Source organism: Dendroctonus ponderosae, unplaced genomic scaffold (genome assembly GCF_020466585.1).
Source record: "Dendroctonus ponderosae isolate FM_Combo_2020 unplaced genomic scaffold, Dpon_F_20191213v2 Dpon_F_20191213_5, whole genome shotgun sequence".
Classification (NCBI taxonomy): Eukaryota; Metazoa; Arthropoda; class Insecta; order Coleoptera; family Curculionidae; genus Dendroctonus; species Dendroctonus ponderosae.
The window spans coordinates 289,140-294,922 of record NW_026018715.1 but is presented as its reverse complement, the minus strand read 5'-3'; positions in this window follow the sequence as shown (position 1 = coordinate 294,922).

The window sequence follows — 5,783 nt, the reverse complement described above, 5'->3', positions numbered from 1 at the left end:
CCCCCTCCGACACTGGGTTTGCCCGCAAATGTCAAAAAATGTCTGGATTGTTTTTGCCTTTAGGAAAGTCCTGTTTGAGCACTTGTTAAATTGTTTTTTAGTTCCGACACTCCGTTTGTCCGCGGTTAAATAAAACCTATTTTTGTACTTGGAGTCGTCAGTGCAGCTTGTTGTTGCAGTTCTGTTGTCCGTGTGTCGTATTTACATACATTTTCCAGCGCATTCTGCAGCGCAAAATGTATTTAAATTTTTCACCACAATAAAATTCTCTTCCTTAAATTTCTCTACTTACCTCCGTTTCGTAGGGTGTCCTTTTTGTCGATCTCTTAAAGGCTCTCTGCGTTGTTTAAGTCCCTGCGAATTTTGCGCAGTTTGTATTTGTCCCCTGGTGAAAAACTGGGACGATTTTTCGTCCGCACGATATTTATTGCAAAATACCAGAGATATTTCAGCGATAATCCGCACACAATTGCCTTCCAATGACCGGTTTTAAAACATATATTTACGATTTAAAACTACTTATTCTAAATTATTAACTACCTATATTTGTCCACTGTTTCCAGATCGCACTTCTAATTGTTAATTTCACTTATTAATTCACACCATTAACACTTTTGTTAATTTGTCCTTTTTAAAACCAATTTTTATTCATAAATATCGCCGAATTTTAGCACTTCTGGTATATCGACCGCTCGGCTTAAATGCCAGAGATGAATTGAAAAAGCAATTGCTACAATCGCAAGTACGATCTGACACGCAAATAAATATGCTTTTATTGGGCCCTTGAAAATGAAAATTCGCCTGGCGTTGGTTTTAGTTTAACCGGAAAGAAAGAACATTTTAGTAACCTTCGCTACACACCCCTCCTTCTTCAAAAAAAAAAATATTGATCCTATGAATATTTTTCCTCACAGCCGGTTGCAAAAGAGATAAACGGAAAACAACCCTAGTGATTAACATAATGGTAATTCTTACGGCAGGATGATGAAGATGGGGTCGTCTCCGGGTTCGGGACGGTATTACTGGTGGGGTCGTCCGCACGGGCACTTACACCGATAGCAGGGCCGGTAAGGGGGCAGCCTGCATCGCAGGCCGATTGAGGCATAGCTTTTGGACTGACGGCTGGATGTCTGTACCCGGGTCGGTACATTGGACATGAGTGCTGGCCAACGAGTCGTGGGGGTGCACCCACACTCTCTGGAGAGTGGCCCCACGCGCCCGCATCGGGAGCAAAACAGGACGGGTTTGCCGGTGCACTTGCGTCTGGGGTGACCGGGATGGCCACAGCGCCAACACAGGCATAAGTTGATCGGCAGGTATAGGTCCGGATTCCGGTAGCGTGGCGGCGTTCTGAATGGCCCAGTGAACTGGGGCTTTTGGTCGGTCGTTCTTAGGTTACCAGGAGGCTTCGGGTCGGCTGTACTGGCCATTAGGTTACCAGGAGGGTTCGGGTCGATTGTGCTGGGTCCTGGTTCCGGCACGTCTACTGCCGAATTGGCGGCTGTTGGGGCCACTCCGCTGCCCAGGAGATCGTCCTCCAGCGATTCCAGCAACTGGAGCTCTTCCCAGTCGGTCAGCGAGAGGGTGGTTTCTTTTAAGGGGTGCTAGAAGCTCCCTTGGGGAGTACGAGAAAAATATTGAAAAAKTWTTTTTCGAAAATTTGTAGAAGATATTAACAGTTGAAGATCGAATTTCAACTTTGTTATTAAGCATTATTTTGAAATGGTTCCATGTTTACTTGGTAGCATATTGGAATACTTAAACATTCAAAAAGAAAAATTACGATCTTTGCTTCAAATTACGAAATTTTTTTATACCAAAAAAGTTTCGTTCTACAATTTTTTGATGAAAGGGCACAGCGGCAATGATGTTTTTTGTCATTAACAGATAGTTACAGGTAGATCTTGTCAATCTTAACAATAATTTGTCAAACTGTGACTTTGAATTTCCTTTCACGAATTGGCGGATATGCGATTAGTTCAGGGGAAATGCTACAGTAAGATAGCAGAACCTGAAAGAACTCAAGCCAAGAAAGGGCGAGAAGAGCGGTTCCAGGAAGACAGCGGACGATCGATGTTCGGGTTCCAGGCACAGAGGAACAAGTATTGGACATAATCGAATCAGGGCCTTTTCCAGGGGCACTCAGAGCACAATAACTGACACTTTCCCAAGCACCAAATAAATACCGAGGAATTCCTACCACGTTTGTACGATACACAGAGCACAAGGAGATACAAATGGAGGAGTTAATTAACTGAATACGAGAAGCTGCTTGATTAGAGTGGAGAATAAGGAGATTACACAGGCACTAGCTTGTTTGGAGGTAATCATTCAAATGTTTGGTGTTGAATGGATTATTTATGTAAGCACCAAACCCCGCAGAATTCGAGGTTATGATAACAGGTTGACATTTCGTCAACAAATCTTGTTAAATTTACCGTTTATCCTTGTCTATCTTATTATCAGTCGGTATAATTCCATGGTTACCGGAGTTTTAAATAATTACGAAGCCACAGGTATTTGCGCAATGTTATTTAGGCAGATTACCCTGAAAAACATTGCTGCCGTATTTCTGATATAGTTTTTTGCAAATTTCTCAGTTTTTAATAACAATTAATTTATTTTACTATTTTTTCTGTGCTCTTATAACAGCGCCAGACAACACCTCCAGAGGAATGGCGCCAATTTTGAATCACCCTGTATAGTTTTCCGGCAATGTCGCAATTAGCACCTCTATAGGGCTGGAAGTAACTGAATCGGAGATCTGGATATTCAGTCGGCGTAGTTCTTCCGTCCAGGGTCCTCGAAATACAGAAGCAACCGAGCTGCAAATAACAGGTTGATCTAGTGCTTCAAAAGTACAGCTATAGTTGCTATAGCTCAGTTTCACGTCATAGCAGTCGTGCTTTTAAGACAGTTTGCTTCCGCCAAATAAACTGTAAACCATGTTAACTTGCCGTTTAGTCTGGAACTCCAAAAAGTTTCGCCGTAGACTTCAAAACATGTTTTTTGCGACTCTGTATCGTTTAACGCCCGCACGTATCGTGTCTTACCTCCATTTTCCATACGTACCCGTAACGTTTGCAAAAAAACATGTTCATTTGAGCAGTTTGCAAGGGCTTGCTGAACTGCGTCATTGTCCTTCTCAGTATGGACGCTGTTTTCCTTATTCCCAGATTTTTCCAATAACTTCCAGTACATCAGAGGTACGTGCGACTTGCCACAAACTACGCAATTCATACGTACTCGCCACTTCCTTGATTGATGCCCATGCTTAAGACAGCGAAAACATGCGCCTTTATATTCGAGTATGTCGTGTTTTTGCTCCCAACTCAGCTTTTGAGCCTCAAAACAACTCGCACTCTCATGTGAGTTATTGCAAAAAATACATTTATTTGAATCGGAAGCATTTAGCAAATCTGTTGCCGAAGAGAGCCTAGAATTCACTTCAGCTCTTTTTTGCCTACGTGGCGCCCGCCCAAAAGTCTTACTGGTCTCATTATTCAATTCAAAACCCTCAGCCCTAAGAGCAACACACTGTTCATGATCCACCTATCCTTTGAAGAATGTGATAAGGCTGTTGAGGCGGTTTTCGATTGTAGAAACAGCTGGAGTATTTGACAAAAGTTGTGACACAGTGGTTGTTGAAGTTGGACTATCTGGTGAACGCTGCCAAACTCTTAATAAATCTGATGGTAGACAAGATTCCACCAAGGGAAATAACATGGCGGCATATTTTTCGGAAGTATTGCCGAGTGTGTCCAATGCCCGCAATTAAGACTCTAATTTGTCATATAGAAGGGAGAGGTTTATTTTATTACTAGAGAAGGTATTATTGATGACCAACTTGAGCAGTTCCCGAACATATACTTCGATCTGTAAGTTTTCGCGACCAAATCTGGAGCGAAGACAATCTATAATTTTATGGTAATTACTACCTGTGGCGGAAAAACTGTCAACAAGTTGCCTGGCTCTGCTAAATGCTACCGTCGATAGTATTAAATACTCCACTTTGTCGCTTAAATCTATATCAAAGTCTTCATGCACCTTTTGAAACTCTAACCAAAATGTCAGCCAATCCTTGATATTGCCGTCAAACTTTTTAAACTCTAAAGTCATTAATTTAAATTTCCGCCTACCTGATCTGTGGCTTGTAGAACTATTGGACACGGAATTTACCTCATCCTCATTCTTCATCCGCACACAATCTTCGCATTGGATGTTCAATTCTATGAAGCGTTTCATGTAGCTGTCGCTGCTATCCATTTCTGACAGTAATTCGTCTTCACTAGCATCAGCATTTAGCAAAAGATCATAGATTTCATGGTCTAGTTGTCTTAAATCGTTACTCTTTTGCTCTAGAATCAGTTGCGATACCTTTATGAGTAGTACCTATCTGGGTCTGATAATATATTGTAACGGAAATGGCCTGGGGTACTCACGTTTAGAATGGGGGATCGAAATTCATGGTATTTCAGTAAATGGGAGCTCCATTTGTGAGAGTGGAATAAAAGTTGGAAGCAGAAGAAAGAGTTTAATACTCGGCCATCCACGGTACAATATCATTGAGTTCCTTTGCGGTCTTGGTGAAGCTAGTGCGCAACACCTTCCTTTGTCTTCTCTTCAGATCCATTTTCACTGCAAACTTGGTCAAAACCACGAGTGTTTACCGATTTAAACGCGCAAAACACCGTAATAGTTTGTCCAGTGACTGTTTTTCCACTTTTACGCACCGATACGTTCACAAACGAATTGTTTCGACCACACCCTGTCCTGTCACGGTCGCCAAAATGTCGGATGCCCCGTCGCAAAACTACCCGTTTCACCAAGAGTACACGGTTCGGTATTAATAAAAGGCCGTTTAAACTAATAAACAACTCCTTTATTTAATCTTAATCGTAAAACAATTGATTGCCCGGTGCGTGGAACTATCGAACAAAAACTAAATTGTGCGTACTCTCGACGTCAGTACAACCCCCGGCCAACGCCCTTTGCTCTAGTACCTCGACGCTTCACAAGAGGCAGCCGTGGGTGGGCTCACTTAAGTGCCGTCATGGCTATTCGTTCATAACATGCAATATAGAGATGACATAGCTCTGACATAAATCGTTTCTAAATAGCTTTTGTCAAATTGTTCTACTTTCATTGGGATTGAAAGATCGATGACGTCAGGTGCGGATCCTTTGTTTGAAACTGTAGTTAGGGCTTAACCATCCTTTGCTTTGGTGAGAGTTTCTGGGATTTCGCAATTATTATTGAGTTTTAGATAAGGCATAATTATTTCACCGTTATTAATTGACGACTTTACTTTTATTACTTGTTCAGTTTTGGCCTCAATGGTGTAATAATTTAGTTCAAATTTTTGTTTTATGAAATTTAAGTAATTAAATAGACTATACTATTTATTTAGGTACTGAACTCGTGTGCTGATTGTTGAAAGACAGTACTTACTACGAACGGGTCATGAACTGTTACTTGAGAAAAATCGTTTTGCAATAGTTGAACCTGATTCTATTAATACTTTAATATTGTTTCTGGGAATATTATATAAGAAAGTTCACTGACGCTATTAAAATTAAATAAGTTGGTATTAAAACCAACTTTTTTAAAACAATTTTCAATTAATACAATTTACAAAGTGAGTGTTTATAATATAGTAGCAGAAACATCTGCTTATAAATGAAAATTAAGTCTGAAGTCTGTCTGCTGGGTAGCGGCATTTATAGGGGGTTGTTATCTAAATGGCTATTTAATCGGGTATCAAGGTCCAAGTTCCTTAATTC